Source organism: Ursus americanus, chromosome 5 (genome assembly GCF_024610735.1).
Source record: "Ursus americanus isolate L20-20 chromosome 5, mUrsAme1.1.p, whole genome shotgun sequence".
Taxonomy (NCBI): Eukaryota; Metazoa; Chordata; class Mammalia; order Carnivora; family Ursidae; genus Ursus; species Ursus americanus.
Genome location: NC_142131.1, coordinates 25,677,743 through 25,699,242, shown reverse-complemented (window position 1 = coordinate 25,699,242; position 21,500 = coordinate 25,677,743). Strand labels below are relative to the sequence as shown.

The window sequence follows — 21,500 nt, the reverse complement described above, 5'->3', positions numbered from 1 at the left end:
AATATCTTCTTTTAACCACTGTCTTTAATGTTCATACTATTATTGTATTTATCTTGAACTACCTACAGAGAAATATCTACAAAGAGATACCTGTGAATTATGTACAAAGAAATATCTTCTGAGTTACCTCAAGGTTAAGGTAAATTAGCTTCATTGATGTAGTAGTTGCGTATGTTTTTGAAGCAATGATCTATTTTTAATTTAGCACAGTAGATCCCCTACAAAATTATAGCCAGTTATATTCAAAATATCTTAAAGTTGTTATCTGTTTTGTAAAACCGAATTTTCAGTCAAACTTTTTGTTGTTGTTGAAGAAAGAATTTTCTTTTCTTTCTTGAGGAAGAATGCCATGTAAATACAAAGTATTATTATTTTTATTACGGACACTAATGACCTTTATCCCTACAAATATTACTATTAAAATTTAAAAACACCTTTTTTTGCCAAACCCCAACATTCCCGAATAAAGATCAGAGGTCACAAAATTATGATGATTCAGTAATAAAATATCAAAGTACTTAGAAAATCTTTTTCACAATTGCTTAAATTATGTGAAAAGCTTTATCAAAATGGCTAGGACCATCTTAAATTACAGCATAATATTTGCCCAACGAAGTCTCAAGAGAACTTACAATAGGTTCATGCTGCAAGAATTTCAACCTCAGCAACAAGATAGCCTTGTTGAAAGCCTAAACCCATGAATCATTTTCTTCATTTCATTTAAAAATACATTTCCAATAATTTCCCATGATAGTAGCTCCATTTTAATAGTTGAAGTTGCCAGACTTAGAGAATGCAAAATAATGGGCATATTTCTACCCTAGCAGAAATCTTTTTAAACTATCATTCATATTGCTCCCAAAACCAAACAAAGCAATCTTGTAAAATTGGGGTGTTCACAGGGATGTGGGCCTAGGAGGAAATTGGTATGTGGAGCTGGAGAACTAGTAAGGAAGACAATTGATATTTTAAAACTGGTTTAACAAAAACAAAACAAAACAAAAACAATAACGATATCATGTGGAAATGGGTCAGTTGTTGCACTTTGGAAATCCTTTTTCCTGCTGTAACATTTAGTCTGGATTCTCCTATAGTTTTGATTGTCTCATTTAAGATGGTCAAGAAAGTTGTCTTTCAGAAGCCCAGGCTCTCAAAAGCTATGGCCAGGTAAAGACATTGAATACTTTTAATTCAGATTAATTAATCAGTTTTGAGACACATGAAAGAAACATTTAGTCTTTCCTTAGGTTTAATATGTTAATATCTAAAGAAATAGAATGTATGATAATAGTGAACTAAATATATTTTTATTGAGCTCAGCCTTTCTTTTTTCTAATTATTTGCTAATGTTAGTTTTAACACTGTGCAAATAAAAGGGATCATTGTTTCTAGACTTCTATACTTTATTTGACCTAAAAACGAACCTGTTAGCTAATGGGACCAATGAAAAATTTTCAGGTCCTTTAAGAATTGAGTAAGATTTTTGAAATTGTCCTAGTCCGCTGCAAGAACAGTAAGTTCAAAAGTACTGAATAGATGGTTCTCTTTTAAATGGTCCCTAACAAGTCAGCCTGCCCAAATTGCATGGAACTTTGTTCAGCTCACCCAGAACACATAGACTTGTTGACAGCATTGAAGTAAGATAGAAAAATGAATCTATAAAACCAATAAAGCAGCATTACATTTTGAATTTAATTTAGATTTAAGTAGGGACTTGAATTGACATGAACCATGACCAAAAATTAGACAAAACCATACTAATTTGTAGATCTTCTTTCCCTCACCAAAAGGAAAATAAAAAGCTATCAGAGTGGTTCAAACTGCAACCTACCTAGGTTTATATTTTCTTAAATTACTCATTAGGAAAAAAGCAAAAAAAGAAGACAAATCTAAATTGTCAACCAAACCTGAATGTTATTTAATTGGAAAAAAAAGTTTAGCTCCCCAAAGAAAAGAATGAATCCAGTTTGTCTTCTACTTTATGGCAGTGTAATAAATTCAAAAAGTATTTTCATTGATACCAATATTAAATTTTAAAACAGTGATTGTATATATGTTGAATAATATCAGTTAGGATGCAATGTACTTTAGGGGTAGTGGTGCAATTATTAATTAATAAAGTATTGTAATTTACTATGTATGTTTCTTAATTGGAAAAAATACATGTATATTTTAATATTCTTTCTGTATATTCTTTTTAAATTTTTAAAAATTTTTTTAAAAAGATGTATTTATTTGTGAGTGAGAGCGTGTGTGCATGCTGTGTGTGCAAGAGTGGTGGGGAGGGGCAGAGGGACAAGCATGGAGATCATGACCTGAGCTGAAGTCAGACACTTAACCGATATAGCCACCCAGGTGCCCCTGTATATTCCTTTTTTATAAATGGAATGGCATTTCTAGATACAGGAACCTTTAATTTACAATGACTAGAACTACATCAAATTAATGATTAGTGACAACATAGTAAATATCTAAATGTTTTGCATTGTGTGTGTTAGACTATGTCTCTTGTTCAGAAAATAGTGGTGTAGCTCTTTTAAAGTCAATAACGGTAATCATAAACAAGATAATTCCATCAGCCCAAGTCAGTCTTACTCTGCATATATTAATTTAGCACAGTATTGCACTTAATAAATTATCATCAATCATAAATACATTTTCACATGTGCATATTTAAATTCTTTAATGTTTGCTTCTTGGTTTTTCTGTAGGGCTAAGGTATAAGACAATCATTTCAAATCTGAGAAGCAGCATAATCAGTCTTTTGAAGCCCACTGCAATCAATATCTATGCAAATGGGGTAGTTATGGAATTTACACTGCTTTGTCAATCAATCACTAGTCAAGTCCCCACCCTACACTCAATGTACCAATAGATTTTTTTTTCTTTTTAAGGAGACTTTTTTTTTTTCTTTTTAAAGGAAGAGACTTCCTTTTTTCTGTATCTGTTAGATAAACGAGAGCCTCTACCTCCTCACAGTTACCTCCCTGCCCCGTGAGTCAGCCCAAGCTGCCAGTCTCTCTCTATATGGCAGTAGTCAGGTTGTGGGCTTCCTACATGCCACCTGTGGCCTCCTATGGCCCTCTCCTGGGGCCTGAGTTCTTGAAAGTAGGAGCAGGTCTTTGGGACCCAGAGCTGGTTGGACAAGCATCCCTAGAGTGTTGATTATGTGCTGCCTGCCCACTGGCAGAGATGTCCTCAGTGGATTAGTAAAGGGCTCTGTGTTTTGCCTTCATTGTGTCAAGTTCTTGCGAAGGACATGGTGAGGCCACAGAACACTTGCAAACCAAATAAGCAGAAGACAGAAGCTAATGAAGAAGGATAGTTAATTAGGTGAAATACCAAAATTGGGGTTCAAGGTTTATTTCCATTGCATGGAGTAATAGACTATAAAGGAAATGTAATAAGGAGAAATCTGATATTTTACGCTTATAGAGAAAGAACAAATTACTAAACATATACAAAGTAGGGAAAGTCTGGTTTAAGGGTACTTGCAGTAGAGAACAAAACAAAGTAAAAACTAGATATTTTTTTGCCTTCCTAAAACCGCGATATGAATCTTTAGTCTTGAGGACTGCTGAAGGAGCTAATGCATAAGGCTGTCTTGGAATGACAACAAAGGAAGTGAATAATCCCTTTGTTTTCTACTGGTCAACTCACATCTGGTGGATGCGTTGAGTTCTATTCTGAAATTTTAAGAAGGATTCTGAAAAGCTTGAGCCTATATAAAAGAGGGTGACCAGATGATGAGGAAGCTGAAAAAGTGAAGTTCAAAGTAAAGAGGATGTAGGTAGAATATGATGCTGCTCTTCGAATATTGAAAATGTTGGGGCGCCTGGGTGACTCAGTCAATTGGACATCTGATGCATGGTTCCAGCTCAGGTCATGATCTCAGGGTCATGGGATTGTGCTCCATGTCCGGCTCCCTGCTCAGGGGGAATCTGCTTAAAGATTATCCCTGTCTCTCCCCCGCTCGTGTGCGCACGTGCATGCATTCATGTGTACTCTCTCTCTTTCTAATATAGATAAATAAATCTTTAAAAATATTGAACACCTATCTGCAGTCTCAGTATATGAATTTGGAAATAAGTTTCTAAGTTCTGTATAACAAGTACACACATAGGGTATTCTCTTGTGTAAATGAAGTCTGAGGATGGACAACCCAGGATGGCCCAGGGCTAGAAAGACAGCTCCACAAAGTCTTTGAGGACTCCAACCCTGATGTCTAGGGTGAATGGTTATTTCCGTCTTCAAGATCACCTCATGGTAAATTACTAGAGCTCCTGCAGTCACATCCTTATTCCAGACAGCAAGAAGGATGGGTATGATGTAGGGGAAAGGCACACCTCTCCCTTTTAAGAAGCCTTCCCAGAATTTGCATAGACATTTTCACTGACATTTTATTGGCCACAAGTTAGTCTCCTGGCCACACCTGGCTGCCATGGAGGCAGAATAAAACTAGTAGGTAGAAGCTTAAAAAGGACAAATTTTACTAAATATAGAGAAGAATTTCCTAATAGCTTTATGTGCCCCAAGTTCAATGGACTTTTTTAGAGATACTGATGTAAGTGTTTGAACACTCAAAAGAAACTAGAAAATTACCTATCAGGGATGTTTTGGGGAGAGACATGATGGGTAGAGTTCCTTCTGATACCATGTGCCAAGACTATTTATATATATACATATATACATATATATATGTATACATATACATACATATACATACATATATATATACATACATATATATGTGTATATATATATGTGTATATATATATATATACACATATATATACACACACACACAGGCCATGCTGAGTTTTAGTTTGATTAACTTTTCTTCTAAGAGATTTTGATAAGATTAGATTTCTACTTATTGTATATCAATAATGACAAATGTCCCTTAAAGTGAATACTTAGTACACAAGTCTTGTTTTCATGTTTTTTAGAAGGTAGAATTTCTTTTCTTTTCTTTTCTTTTCTTTTCTTTTCTTTTCTTTTCTTTTCTTTTCTTTTCTTTCTTTCTTTCTTTTTTTTTTTTTTTTTTTTGGTTAAAGATTTTTTAATTCATTTGTCAGAGAGAGAGAGAGAGACAGCACACAAGCAGGGGGAGCAGCAGGCAGAGGGAGAAGCAGGCTCTCCACTGAGCAAGAAACCTTGATGTGGGCTCTATCCTAGGACCCTGGGATCATGACCTGAGCCGAAGGCAGACGCTTAACCAACTGAGCCACCCAGGCGTCCCTAGCATTTTCTTTTAATGGAAGGCACTAGTGAAATAGTATTCTGTGGACACATAATGACTTTGCACACTTAGCAATCTTTCTGGTACTTGAAGTTTTGTTCCTTATGAATTTTCTTATTAATTTGCTACAGGAAGTACTGATCAATTGGTTGAACCAAATTTCATTCAATACAGCTATAAGACAGATACATTTTAATATTTGTGGCACATGAAATATATAGCTTCAGTCATTTTGTGGTGGGTTTTTATTTTCTTTTGGTGTGTATTAGAATTTCTTCAGAAGATATTAAGATGTTGATGTATTAAGTGTTTTGGATTTGTATTTACAATTCTATAATTAAGAGATCTAACATATTGCAGCTAGGAGTTTTGTAATTTTATTTTATTTTAAAGATTTTATTTATTTATTTGACAGAGAGACAGCCAGTGAGAGGGGGAACACAAGCAGGGGGAGTGGGAGAGGAAGAAGCAGGCTCCCAGAGGATGAGCCTGATGTGGGGCTCGATCCCAGGACGCTGGGATCACGCCCTGAGCCAAAGGTAGGCGCATAATGACTGAGCCACCCAGGCACCCCAGGAGTTTTGTAATTTTAAACTATAGTACACTGCCTGCACCATAAGTCTATTAGAGGTTGGCTGAAAATGCTTTAGTACTACCTCTAGACCTGTGCTCATTCTGGCTGATACAGATGATATTAAAAAGTTAGACACAATAGTGACTGGATGCTTACTCCGTTAGAAACAAAAGGAGAAAATCTACTGCTTGCCGAATTAGAAAAATGTCATATAAAAAAGAAACTTTGCCTTTAGCTGCCATCCTGCGTCCCTGTGTGCGTGTGCACCTAATCTCAGCTGGTCCGCGGGACATCCCCTGAGCACCAACGCTAGTTCCCCATGCGGTCCCATGTCTGTTCCAACAAGATGAAAGAAATTATCACGAACCAGGAGAAACTCGCCAAACTGCAAGCACAAGTGTGCACTGGTGGGAAAGGAACTGCTCACTGAAAGAAGGTGGTTCATAGAACGGCTACAGCAGATGATAAAAACTTCAGTTCTCCTTAAAGAATCTCTGGTTTTGAAGAAGTGAGTATGTTCGTGAACCAAGGAACAGTGATCCACTTTGGTAATCCTAAAGTTCAGGCGTCGCTGGCCGCGAACACTTTGACCATTACAGGCCATGCTGAGACAGAGCAGCTGACGGCAGTGCTGCCCAGGATCTTCAACCAGCCGGGCGCAGACAGTCTGACTAGCTGAGGAGGACTGGCTGGAGCTCTGCCGCACAGTCTGTGGATGGAAAAGCCCCACTCGCTACCGGAGAGGAGGAGGAGGAAGTTCCAGATCTTGTGGACAGTTTTGATGAAGCTTCCAAGGATGAAGCAAACTGAATTGAGTCAAGTTCTGAAGAAGATAAAACTGGAAGAAGTTACTGGGAGCTGCTAATTTATATCATAACTGCTTTTAAAAGTTTTGTTCATGGATCTGATAAAATGTAGATCTCTAATATTTTTAAGCCCAAGCCCCTTAGACACTGAGCTCTTTTCAGTGTTTGCTTATACACAATTCATTCTTTGCAGTTAAATAAGCTGAAGAAGCCTGGGAATAAAGTTTGAAACAAGGTTAATAAAGTTCTTTGCCTAATAAAAAAAAAAAAAAAAGAAAAGAAAAGAAAAAAAAGAAAACAAAAAGAAACTTTGTTTTCAAGATTCCAAATAAGTAAATCAAGTATTAAGAATACAGTGGTAAATAAACATTGTTAAGTTGTGCTCTTTTAGAGATGAATGAATTTTCCAAAATATAAAAATACTGACCGCACTTGGCCTATACACATTTTCAAGGCATAGTTTTGATTATTTCTTTCTGTATCTGTATCTTCATGTATAGGCACATTTGTATCTATATATCTGTTCTTTTTAGTTACAGAGAACAATTCTGGAAAGCATTTTGCTTCAGCCTGGAATTCATATGGTGTGGTGCAAGGCACAAAAGAACAGGGTTGTGGGGAGCTCTTGGGGAGACTATCCTTCCCACCAGTGTGTAACTGATGCCCTTTCCTAAAACATGGGTAGCTCAGCTCTGCTTTGTGGAAGCAACTGTTAGATCCCAGGGCTTGGTCTTCCTCTTTCTTGGCCTGTAGGTCTTATCTCACATGCAGTTTGAAAACGTTTAGTTTGAGGGATCCTAACTTGATCCTTAAATGAAATCCTTACCTAATATGATAGGCACTATGTTGAACTGACGTGAGCTATGTCTTCTAAAGATTATGATTTATTTTTCAGGGAGAAGGGTTAAATTAAAATGGAAGGACTGATTACTTTTGCCTCTTTCCTTCTTTCTTCCCAACTCCTGAAGAAAAAAAGGATGAACGTTTTCACTACTTGCTTTTTCTAAAACTTTGCACAAATAACTCATCAGGCCTTGGGTTCTTTATCTGCAGACAAGGATAATAATACCTATTATGTAAGGATTATGGTAATTAAATTCAATAAACATCTTCTGAGCTCTTTCTGTATCCTTGGTCTAGTAAAATGTAAAATGATCTCTTTGTAAAGCTTTTAGCACACTATCTGGTACATAGAGATCAACAATTACGATTCTCTTTGCATTCTAAAATGAGGTCCTAATATAACAGGGATGCCATTGAGTCCATAGTCCCATCCCTTATCCCATGGACCTCTCGGTTTAGCTTTCTCATGCTGTGCTTATGAGATTGGGATTCACTCTTACATAAACCTGTCCGCCTCTTTGGTATGTTAATAGATCCATTTCTCAGCTTCCCTCACTGGTCCTGCTTTCCACTTGTCTCCCTCTTCCCTGAAAGACTTATCTTTCCTTTAGAAATCTATTCTAAATTACAGTGTGTGTATGTATGTATGCCCCAGGTGAGCTTCACTGGCTCTCCCATTGCTTCTGCCTACAGGTTTTTTTAAGCTCAATGAGAGTTCACAAAGCGATCACACCCATGTATCCAATACCCACATAAAGAAACAGAACATTACCAGAACCATAGGATGCCGTCTCGACACTCTCAGTCACTACTTGCTCTCCAATGGTTATGCTAATCGGATTTCTACACTTAGACTTATTTTGCCTCTTGTTTCTTTTTGTTTTTTTAAATCCCTCTAAAAAATATATTATTGAACATAATAAGACAGACGCAAAGGGGGGTGCCTGGCTGGCTTAGTCAGTTAAGCGTCCAACTCTTGTTTTCAACTCAGGTTGTGAGCTCAGGGTGAGATCCAGCCCCACGTCAGGCTTCCTGCTCAACGAGGAGTCTGTTTGGGATTCTCTCTCTCCCTCTCCCTCTGCCCTTACCCCTGCTTGTGCTCACTCTCTCTAAAATAAATAAATAAAATATTTAAAAATAAATAAATAAAAATATGTTTTTTAGATAATACTAAAATATTTTCTATTGGTTTTGGATCAAACTTTGTACAATTACAAAATGTCAATATAAAAAATTAAATACATGTAATCTATTTTTCTGTATAATATTCAGGAAACTGATTTAACATTTGATTTTGCAGTCAAACTAAGTAGTGAGGTAAATTGACCAGATACTGTACTAGTTTTGGCTGCCATATTGAGATTAACTAAAGGCAATAGATAAAATAGAGTTATAACAATTTAAAGTTAAGTTTTGAGGCACCTGGGTTCCTCAGTCCGTTGCACATCCAGCTCTTGATTTCAGCTCAGGTCATTGTCTTGGGGTTGTGAGATGGAGCCTGCCGTTGGGCTCTCTGCTCAGCTCAGAGTCTGCTAGTCCCTGTCCCTCTGCTCCTCCCCCTGATGCCCCCCACCCCCACTTGCATACTCTCTCTCAAATAAATAAATAAAATCTTTAAAAAAAATAAAACTAACAATTTTTTCTTAAACACCATTATTTTCTTTTTTTTTTATTTTTAAAGATTTTATTTATTTATTCAACAGAGATAGAGACAGCCAGAGAGAGAGGGAACACAAGCAGGGGGAGTGGGAGAGGAAGAAGCAGGCTCATAGCGGAGGAGCCTGATGTGGGGCTCGATCCCATAACGCCGGGATCACGCCCTGAGCCGAAGGCAGACGCTTAACCGCTGAGCCACCCAGGCGCCCCTACACCATTATTTTCTTAAATTAACTTTTAAGCAAGGGCCTAAGGAAGTATACCTTTAGAGACCTCCTGTCCTTAACACAGAACTTAAGCCTTATCATTGAAGTTCTATGTGAAATTATATTGAATGATCATCAACAAAATCTTTTCTTCTCCTTCTCATTTTCTAGGGGAAAACATCTAGAATATAAATTTATTTTTGTTTATATGTATTTTTATTTCAAAATGTCTAGTATTTATTGAGGTAGGTATTTCGAAATAAACATCACATAACATGAGTTGATTGTTACCAGTTCATACTGCATCATAGAGTCTAGAAAGGACTGAGTTATTATGATGAACACGTAATAATGTCAGCATTTGATGTCACACACTTACACATAGTGACATCAACACAGCTGGAGACTGATAAATGGCCTTCCTTGACATTTTCTAAGAAAATGTCAGTAATTTCATTCAGAAATGAAATTTTCTCTACAGAAATGCTCAGAAATTGTTCAGTAGTTTACTGCACGGTATTGGCTAATAGGGTAAATGGATTACCATAAGGAATGAAAAAAGCGTAACTTTTATTGGATACTGTTTTCATTTTACAACAAAGCACATCATAAGTTTCCTGTGTTCATTCAACATTGGATATATATTATGTTAAATGAAAATGAATCACATATTCTGAATATTTTTCTTCCACACTTCAGAATGCCTTTTTTAGATATTGTCTAACTGCCAGCTAATTTGCAGCTCTGAAACCTTGTTGTATCATTTCTGAATAGAGCATTCAATAATTTAAAGTGAAATGAATCACTGTATGATGAATTGCTGTTAAATCTTTTGGGATGTGAGGGTTTCTTTGCTACAGTCATGTATGTAATTGTACATTTCAGTGAGGATGCCCTCTGAACATTAGAGGACATATTCATGAGCTGAATTTCCAAAAACAAATCTAATGATTTGACAGCCCTGCTCAAAAGACAGTAGCTCAGCATTTTAGAGGTTGCCATGCGTTGGATGACAGAGTCACGGTGAGCCTGGGAATACCCTCTGTGCTCTGACCTTCTGCTTCCACCTCTGGGCCTGGCTGGTGGTGTTCTGTGGCCCTAACTGAGAGGCATCTAGTCACCATCCAGTCTCTCATCTCCGCAGTCCCAGTGAGGTTGGGGGTAAACGTTGTGAATCCCAGCACAAGAATGCCATCAGTAGCATACTGTCATGGCTAAAACCCTTGTTCTTGTTCACATGGTAATTTCTTTCTTTTTTTTTTTTCCTTAAGATTTTTATTTATTTATTTGAGAGAGAGATACAGAGAGAGCACGAGTGGGGGAAGGGCAGAGGCAGAGGGAGAAGCACACTCCCCGCTGAGCAGGGATTTCCCCCCTCGCCCACCCCAGACACGGGGCTCCATCCCAGGACCCTGGGATCATGACCTGAGCCAAAGGCAGACACTTAACCAACTGAGCCACCCAGGAGCCCCTACATATGGCAATTTCTTAAGGAAAAATAATTTCCAAGCTCTGCAGAATAGATTAAAAATACTATTTTGACATTCTCAAGCTGATTCCAACAAAATTCTTACTGCCTAAATGTTAAGAATGGAATAAATATTTTTGTAAATTCTTTGAAAGTAACCATAAGCAGATCCAAATATATTGACTCTTTTTTGTATTTGGCTTCTTCTGACTAGACTTTTAATATTACTGCTTTTAATATTACTGCATTTCAGTTTTATGGATAATCAAGAATGTGCATGAAACCTTAATTTCCAACACAGAAGGATAATTGCTCAGTGATCATTTACTTTTTTTAAAACATAACTGAATATAAACTAGGATAGGAACTAAGAAAAAGAGCTCTTTTTAAACATGGATGGTATTGAAATGGCATGTGAAATCAAATGGCATGTGAAAAATGCGCTCACCATTTTCTTTTCCTGCCTTATACTTGTAACTTAAAGTGGACCTACGATCTAGTTCATCTGTTTAGTCACAGAATCATAGGTAGCATTTGCTGACCACTAGTAGTCTGTAAGGTTGGGAAATGGAGCCCACCATGTTAAGTGATTTGCTTAGGAACAGAGATAGCTCCAGCATCTATGCCACTAAATTACATAAATCCACCGCTTTGCCCACTTACCTATGGTTTACTATTGTTCTTTGTTCAACAACAACAGTGAGATCTCATTTAACATGTTTTAGATTAAAGAGATTTTATAGTACACTTAAAAGCATAGAAAACACAAATTTATGAGAAGAGACACTAACCTTTAACTGTGACGTACTGGTCTTAGCTTAATCTTTCTGAGATATCAGTTCTAAATAATTTTTTTTAAATTGACTCCTCTAAGCCATATCATAGCTCTTATGCACGTATATGCCCAAACAACTGAAGTGTGTTGTGTGAATAAACATTCCCTGACCCCAGACTGATTTTCTTACCACTCTTTCTATGAACAAGCAGAAGACCATTTAAAGTAAGAAAAGTGGAGGAAAATAGAGAAGTAATAAAGGGCAATTTGAGCAGTAAGTGCACTATGGTATCCGTGGGACCTTCTCCAACTTCATGTGATAGCGTGCAGTATAGAAAAGGTTCTTTCAGCAAGTGTTTGGAAAAGTATGTTCCAAAAGATCTGCATAACATTAGTGTAACCAAGTGTTCCTCTATGTGGCTTCCTGTTTTGGAATTAAATGCCTTCAGGGTACTCAGAATAACTCTGTTTAGAAACACAGGGAGAATTTAACCTCTTACGTTCCTCATCAGTTTTTAAAAACTGTAGATTAATTTGGAAACAAAAGATCTCATCCTACTTTGTTTCTCAGTAGTTTTAGCTAAAATTTAAAATTGCTTATACATAAAATTGGTGACTTAACTAAAAAACAAAAAAGGTATAAACAGGAATTCTGACAGTAATTATTACCACTAAAATTATAAGATCAGTTTTGTCTCTTTATAAACGATTTTGTTAGACCAACTTTTTTGCAGATAGGGTTCTTTCCAAATGAACTCAATTAAAAATGTCACCTCTAGTTATTTGTAGGAGGTACATACAGGGAGCAGATGAGCTGAATCTATGTTTACGTCTTTGTAGTGTTATTGTTCAACATTCCTAACTTGCCACTGCAAAGCCAGCAGAGGGAGCACCAAACAATATTTTTGTTTAGCTTGAAGCTTAATAATGTAGTTTAAACTTTTTCCCACCATTTTCATTTAAAAAGCTACCTATATTTAGTTAATTATTGATATACATTTTCAGTATATAATATAGTTTTAACTTTCTATATGCTTCTAATTCTTCTTTGATATTAAAAGACTTAAAGGAGTCTGTTTGTGCAATTCAGTTCTACACAAGTTCCTTAAACATGTAATATACTGTGTAGAAGACTTGACAAATAACGGAGTCAGAGGTGGATACACCATTGTCTCGGTCCTTCAGGAATTTATAATCTAGTTGAAGAGAGAATTGTAAAGAACCTTCTATTTATAAGGTAAAATATGGGCCACTTACCTTGATGAAGATCAGTGGAGGTATTATTGAGAAGGTAATATTTGAATTGGACCTTGAAGGAGAGGTTTCCTAAATGGAAATTCTAGGCTGGAGGAAACAGTATAAATGTAGGGTGTATTTGGGGAAAGGAAATTATAGGGCTTTGCCTTGATAGAACATGGGTGATAGAGGGTACATAGTAACAGATGAGGTCAGAAAGCTAAGGTGGGGTCAGATAAAGGAGCACTTTGAAATCCATGTTAACGAGTTTTGGTTTTATTCTTTTGGCAAAGGAGAAGAAGTTGCAGACCATTAAAAGGAAAAAAAAATGATGTTTTAATAAAGTAATCCTTCATTCAGGGTAAAAGGTTACCTGGAGAACTGAGATATTAAAATTAAGCATTTTTAAAAATTACTTTTGAGAGAGAGAGAGCAAGTACACGCTTATGAGTGGGGGGTGGGCAGAGAGAGAGGGAGAGAGAATCTTAAGCAGGCTCCACGTTCAGCACAGAGCCTGACTCGGGGCTCAGTCTCAAGACTCTTGAGATCATGACCTGAGCCAAAGTCAAGAGTTGGATGCTCAGCTGACTGAGCCACCCATACACCCCTAAAATTGAACATTTTTGTCCAAGATCAGATGAGATATTATAACAGCCTAGATAATAATAATAATAATGTCTTTCATTTGTATTTGTATACATATCATACATGTTTGTGTGTGTGCATGTGATTTATACAGACACCTATGCTTGTATGTGTGTGTATTTACACACATACAGTATATACAATAATTCTGTTTCTAAACTATATATATATCTTTTAGAGTTATCCTGTGATTTAAAGATTTGTACTAAAAATATGTTAGGCAATGTGTACAAGGTCTCAAAGCAAATTCAGGGCAAAGCTGGTATTCAAATCCTAGGTCTTTTCAATCCAGACCTGCTATTGTTTTCATCATAGCGTGCTGCTTTTGCATTAGATGATGTCAGTGTGGGCAGGAAGGATGGAATGTGTGTGAGAGACATGGAGGTATAAAAGGAGTAGACACAAGGACAAGAAAGGAGTTGAAGACAACTCCCAGCTTCTCATTCTCTGTGACCAGGAAGCCGAATGTGTTGCCACTGCCCGCATTAGAGGTGTCAGGGGAGATCCTGGTTGGCGAGAGGGATGAGAGATGGGTCAGGGGTAGGAGGGGCAGGTGGAAGATAATTCAACTTTGGCATGTCAAATCGAGGATACTGGAGGGCATCCTTGTAGAGATGTCTAGCACATACTTCCCATTTTAGGTTTGGAGCCCAGAAGAGGAGCCAGAGCTAGAGTTTGAGAGTGGATGAGGTAATTCAGGGAAATTAGACTGAGAAGAGGAGTGAAGTGAGAAACACCCTTGGGGGATGCCTGCATGTAGGCGGGTAGGGAAAGAAAGAAGCGTGGGCAGAAGCCTGCAGAGACACTGACAGAGATGAGAGCAGTCAGGAGAATGCCCCATTCGTCACTCAACAAAATTTGCATTGCTGCTGTGTGCAAGGCACTGAAGCCTCTGTCTGGAGTGTAGAGGAGGGTGTCTTAGCAGAGTCAGCTATTGCAGGGGACAGTTGAAGATGGGGACTGAGCAGAGGTCATTGGGTTTGTTTACTCAGGAGATCAGACTTCCTAAATATGCACAGAACTTTAGTTTGTGTCCTAAAATACAAAAAAACTTCTACCTTACAACTCTGTTTATGAGAAGTTAGAAGATCCCAGAGGATCTTGGCTCAAAATCTATGAACTATGACCTTGATACCCAGGTGCGTTGTTTGTAGGTCAAACATAATTCTATAGTTTCTAAAAGATGTACAATGCCCTTGTAACCTTGGTTATTTATCTTTATTTTATGTCTACTTTATTTGATTTTTTATAACGGAGAAAAAATCACTATTATCTTTGTATATAATAGATTTATTATAAAAAATTAAAATACAAAGAAGAAATTTAAAAAATCACCCCTCAGATAACTACCATAATACATTAGATAGCCAGAAATACACCTTCCTTCCCTTTCTACTTCCTCCTCCCTCCCTTCTCTCTTCTCTCTAAAGGATAAAATTTATTTTTACTTAAATGTATAAAAAGGAAAGGAAACTAAAAGGCACTTAAAAAGAATTGTAAAACATCCAAATAGGAACTTCACTACAAGACATAGTATATATTTTGTAAGACCTGTAAAGAGATTATGGAAAACATGAGGTTAGATTCATGATTTTAAGATACAAATTTCTATTCAGAACTTATACATGATCTGTTTTGAACGATGTGCATATATACTCTACCTTCCTGTCCTCTCCCTATTTTTGTTCATTACACATTATTTTTACTAATTTGAGCTTTATAACTTTCACATTCTGTTTTGTAATTAAGGCCTATATTTGTTTAATTCTAGTTCTGTATTTAACTGGAATATAATTAACTGGAATTCAGTACTCACTATGATTTTTCTTACCTTGGCTTTTTCACCCTTGAATTTTAATTTTGATTTATATTTTAGTTGTCTAGCTTCCATCATTAAGTAGAATTCTTTATGAACGTATCATAGGTGGCTGTTTCATGTTGAGAATGTCTTTTGTTGTATTTATCCTATGCTGTCATCTTGGTTAAGCAGACTGCTCCTGGGACATGGTTTCTTTCCTTCAGAACCCTCGAACACTGGTCAGTTGTCCTCTGGTGTTGAAAGTTGCTGTAGAGAAATCTGATGCTGGCTTAATTGCTCTTGGTTTTGTGTGTGATTCCCATTTTTTCTTTTCTTTCCCCTTAAAAAAAATTTTTTTTTTGTATCCTCTATTCAACTTTAATGCTATAAGCATGTGGAAAATGGATTAAATTGAACCTTTATTTCACAGTTAGGCCCAAGAATAAAATCCCAGATGGACTGAATAGTTAAAATTTTTGAATGTCCCATATAACCAGTAAGTGAAAACACTGGTGATCCTGTAATCTTTCTAAGAATGGCCTCAAGATAGAAACCGGGAAGAAGGGGCATTTGGGTGGCTCAGTCGGTTAAGTGTCTGACTCTTGGTTTCGTCTCAGGTCTTGATCTTGGGATCATGGGATCTAGCCCTGTGTTGTTCTCCACACTCAGCACAGAGTCTGCTTCGGATTCTTACGCCCTCTCTTTCTGCTTCTTCCCTGCCAAGCCCTCCCACTCCCCCCACCTCCGCTCATGTGCTCTCTCTCTCTCTCAAATAAATAAATAAATAAATAAATAAATAAATAAAATCTTTAAAAAAAGAAAAAGGAAACCATGGAGAAATGGCCCATAGTTTTTTCTGCATCGAAAAGAAAAACACACACACACACACAAGGAAACAAAAACCAACAGCAAAATATGAATAAGGTTAAAGGAAAAATTGTAGCAGGTAAAATATTCGTAGCAAATAATAGATGGTAGATGTTTGTTGTATGTGTATGTGTGTTTTATTCAGGATAAAATCAATACTACAAAAGAAGAGTGTGTGAAGGGTGTGTAGAGTCATTTTATAAGTGGAATAATTCAGGAGAAGACAAGACTTATAATAATTTTACGTAGGCATAAAGGTGAACACTTTTTTTTAAGGTTTATTTATTTTAGACGGAGGGAGAGAGCATGCATGCAGGTGTGCACAAGTTGGGGGAGGGAAAAAATCTCAAGCCAGTTCTCGCTGAGTGTGGAGCCATCTCACAACCCTGAGATCATGACCTGAACCGAAATCAAGAGTCGGACACTTAACCGATTGAGCCACCCAGGCTATAGAGGTGAACTTTTAAGAAATCAGGAAGACATTTTTCTCTTTAGAACACAAGATTTTTTATGAGTAGTTACATACATTGGATTAAATAAACTTGAACATCCCTCAAGCTGTGAAATTCCATTCTAAGATGTTTATGTCTTATCCTTGGTGTTAGATTGTTTTTTCCTTGATAAGTCCAAGAAAGAATCTTACACATCTTTCTGCTCTTCATAGTGCGTAGCTCAGAACTGTGTACGTACTGTTCCTGAAATAAATATTTACTGAGTAATAATTGTAATGAATTTTCTAAAATTAGTGTTTGCTAGCCATTATTTAATGAAATGTATTTGAAAAGTTTTAGAATCTTTTGTATAAATACTTTAATGATGGTAGTAGATTATTTTAGATTTTTTAAAGTAATTTTTGATATTCAGTCTTATATATAGTAGAATTTTGATTAATGCATTTTATTACTTAAATAGAAAGACTTATTCTTTTATAGGGTAATTGTATACCTAAGCTTCATTTTGCGAAATTCAGTCTTTGTTCATTTTACTAGGTGATCATATACAGAATCATATTTTTAGACCCTGATTCCTTATGAACTGCAAAGAATTTTGTTTACTGTGTACCTGCGTATTGGACACAAGTGCCATAATTATTAAAAAAACTTTAAAAATGATTTTCATGTGAAGTGACAAAACTGGCATGAATATGCACATTTGCATATATGGATAAAGGTTAGTGACGATCATTTTTGTTATGTCATTTTGTTGACATAAATAGGGAAACTGAAGGTTTTCTTAAATGAAGGGGCATATTCAAAGTGACAGAACGATTTTGTAGGCTATTTAACAGCAAACTTTCTTTGGAGAACCATATGTATAAGCGGTTAGTGATATTAAAATTGGTACCAGCCTTGGGATACCAAATGTATTTATTTTTAACTTTTATGCAGATATAGTTATTAAAATGTACATTTCAAGTACATTTCAAGTATCTTTCAAAGTAATTTTGAATGATTTCCATTTGAGAAGTAAGGAGATAGGTTTGTTAGTTATTAATCCAAATATAGTAATATAGTTTATTTTATTGATCTTTCTATGATTTTTAAAATTAGGAGTGAGAAAAGTCACAGACGCAGTTTGTTGACATATTGCAATCCATATGTGTGCTTTTCTGATAAGGAAGGTATAGCATATACCATCCCTCCAGAACATTTAGCACCAGATTTATGATTTTTCTAATTTGGTTTGTAGCTTGCCAAAGAGCATGTGAGTGCATATTTGATCAGAAGCATATTTTGCCTTGAATCAGATGAAGAATACTTAATGAGTCAATGCCAAGAAGCTTTGCAGAGAAGATGCAGACTAGCACACTAAAAAGGCTTTAAAATGCCTTAATGTGAAATATAATAGAGATAAAGTAATATTACATAAAAATTAAAGTTTTTTAGTTTTTCATGCCCATTCCCTTATAAAATTTTCCACCATAACTATTGAGAATGATATTTTCCATTTATGTGATGCATTTTGCATTTTTAAAGGGGTGAAGACTTACTTCAAGTATATTGTATTCATTCTGTCTTGGGGGCTGAGAAAAACACGGGTTGTACCTTCGAGGTGCCATTAGTTGTGCTCTCTCTAGCAAGTCTCTCTCTAAGAGTGAGTGCTTGAGATTACCAATTAAAATTACATTTTTCTTTTTGCTTGTTTGATAGGAATAAAAAAATATCTCTTTGTTTTGAATTGTATTTCTTGGTTTATCAGTGAAGTTAGAAAATTTTTCTGCTTATTTAGCCATTTATATTTCTTCCTTCATAAATTGCTTATTCTGTGTCCATTTTGCTGTGAAGGTACTCACTTCTTACTGGTTTGAGATTCTTTATTAAGGATGTTAGCACTTTGCTGTGGATGTTACAAGTATTTTGCCTAGTTTTTTTGTATTTTAACTTGGTTTGTAGTGTTTTTTGGCGTAGATAATTAAAAAAATAATTATAGTCAAATCTAATAATCTCTTTAGTCTCTGATTTCTATCCTTGTTAAGATTGGAAAGAGCTATGCCAACCCTACATCATATGAAATTTTCTTTTGAGACTGTGATGTAGGAGGGAATAATCAGGCAAAGCCTTTATATTGCTTAGTTCAAATAAGTTACAAAGAATTACCTTTGTTGGAATGTGTGATTTTTATTTATAAAGCCTCATTTACAAATATCCCATGTATATGGCTGTCCGCTTTACCTCAGCCTGGGGAGGGTTCTTCCCAAATAAAATGTCTTTCAACGTTGCTACTTCCTCACTGTGGAAGAAATGGACATGTTCCTAATGACACTCTTTTCTCTTCTTCTCTACCCTGAAGAGCACTTTTACATGCAGAAATTACATTATGCATAATTATTTGGTTTCCAGGCTGGTCCACAATAGCGGTAATAGTCTTTTTTCCCTACTATTCATTGTATAAAATTTCAGCCGTGTTTTGAGTTAATTGGGATTTTAAGGGTAGCCTTGGAACCTGAAGAAAATGGTTTCAAGTTCAAAACAAGTTACAAATGAACCTTGAGGGCGTAGGCCATTTGTCGTTTGTGTTGTGCTGTTCAGTCTATTTGAGAAGCCACAACTAAAGAGTCTGGGTGAGAAACGATCTAGTTGGGCTTGGATGGCTCTCATGAGCCATCAGGGATTCTGTACATTAGGTTTACAGTGAGACTTGTTTTCTAGGTTCTGTGAAGTGAGAGATAGTCTGACTGGTGCATAGGTATATCTTCTCTTTAGATTCGAGAGCAGCAGAACCCAATAGAGTTTCCTGCAATGATGTAAAATGTGTATCATATGACTATTTGCTTACTAATGGGAGAAATAGTCTGTATCTTTGCCATCCAGTATGGTAGCCACTAGCCACAGGTGGCTATTGGGCACTCAAAATGTGGCTAGTATGAGTGAGAAACTGAATTATTAGTGTTACTTAATTTTAATTGATTTAAATGTGGCTAGCGGCTATTATATTGAAAAGCACAGGTCTAGAGGTTTGTGTTGAATGGAGTAAAGTCCTCAGTTTCATACCAAATCACAGAAATTAACAAGTTAATGCCTATTAGAGGCTTTCTCCCTTATTATGTAATAGAAAATGTTATAGAACATATCGTTCTTAGTCGAATCCTATTTAGGAAAAACAAACTATAAAAAAATTTAAAAGACAATTTTGTGACAATCTAGGATATTTTTTTAGTTGAATATAGTTGACATGGAATGTTACATAAGTTTCAGGTGTACAGTAGCAATTTGACAAGTTTATACATGATGCTGTGCTCACCACAAACGTAGCTACCATCTGTCACCATACAAGCCTATTAACAGTGTCAGTGACTGTATACTCTATGCTGTGCCTTTTATTCCCAGGACTTATACATTCTATAGGTAGAAGCCTGTATCTCCCTCTCCCTCCATCCATTTTGCCCATCATCTTTCTTCCCCTCCCCTCTGACAGCCATCAATTTGTGCTTTATAAATCTTATTCTGTTTTTATTTATTCATTTTTTTTTTGAGATTCCACATGTAAGTGAAATCATATGGTATTTGCCTTCTTCAGTCTGACTTACCTCACTTAGCCTAACACCCCTTAGGTCCATTCGTGTTGTTGCACGTAGCACGGTCTCATCTTTTTGTATGGCTGCATAATATGCCAGTGCTTGTGTGTTGTGTGTCTAACATCTTTCTTATCCATTTGTCTTCTGATGGACACCTGGGTTGCTTCCTTATCTTGGCTGTCATAAATAATGCTGCAGTAAATGAGTGTCTTCATTTTCTTTGGATAATTACCTAGTCGTGGAATTGTTAAATCATATGGTATTTCTGTATTTTAATTTTTTGAGAAACCTCCATACCATTTCCACAGAGGCTGTAACTCCAACAGTGTATGGGGGTTCCTTTGTCTATGCATCCTCGCCAACAGTTGTTATTTCTTGTCTTTTTGATTTTAACCATTCTGATAGGTGTAAGGTAGTATCTCATTGTGGTTTTGATTTGCATATCCCTGATGATAAGTGATATTGAGTATCTTTTCTTGTGTCTGTTGGCCATCTTTGGAAGAATGTCTATTCAGGTCCTCTGCCTGTTTTTTATTTAGATTGTTTGGTTTTTAGGTGTTCAATCTAGGCAATTTAAACATGGATCGGGCATTAGGTGATTTTATGGAATTAGTGTTAACTTTGTTAGATGTGATAATAGTGATGGATTTGTGTTATTAATATATAACAATGAAGTTTTCAGTTGAAACATTGATACCCAGAGTTTGCTTTTGGGGAAAAATGTATTCATGGGGGAGTGGATGAGACAAGATTGGCCAATGTTCACAGTTCTAGAGCTAGCTGAAGAGCATTTTAATGGTTTTATACTTTTGTATGTGATGCAAATTTTTTGTAATAAACAGTATTGAATTGGGAGAGCTCCTTGTATGTCATATAGTTCAACCTTTTGTCCAAGTTCATTTCCTTAGCCATTAAAGGCAGAGTTAGGACTCAGATCTATCCTTCAGCTCTGAGTTCTGTTGATTTTCTGTGACATCACACTGTATCATATTTTAGACACATGGGTCTCCATCCTACCTGATCCGTGACTCTTGACAAGTTATCCTGCATATTTCCCTCTTGGACAGGTAAAGCCAAATTTGGTAGTAGAGCTGGGCACATAGCTTGGCAGAGAGTAGAGTCTTTCCTGGCAAGTTGAATCAGGTTGGCATGCTATGGGATCCAGATCTGAAGGCCAAATAGAGATAGTAGCTTGGGAGGGTAACCAGAGGAGCAGTAGCAGTTGCAGATTCAAGAGAGGAAGAAGCAAGGTTAGATTCCCTAAGACATTTGGCATGGGTCCAGCTAAAAGACTGAGAGCATAGTTTGTGTAGAAAATAAGGGTGCTGACTGCTAATTATTGCTGGGAGATGGCTATGTAGTTTAAGGG

At 36.4% G+C, this 21,500-nt stretch overlaps 1 protein-coding gene and 1 pseudogene across 7 annotated transcripts in view; both read left to right on the top strand.

Moving 5' to 3' along the window:
- The window catches only part of ATG10 (autophagy related 10), a 247,759-nt gene that overhangs the window by 98,571 nt on the left and 127,688 nt on the right, over window positions 1-21,500 (top strand). The window lies entirely within an intron of this gene.
- On the top strand, window positions 5,082-10,590 carry LOC148110057 (transcription factor BTF3 pseudogene; annotated as a pseudogene).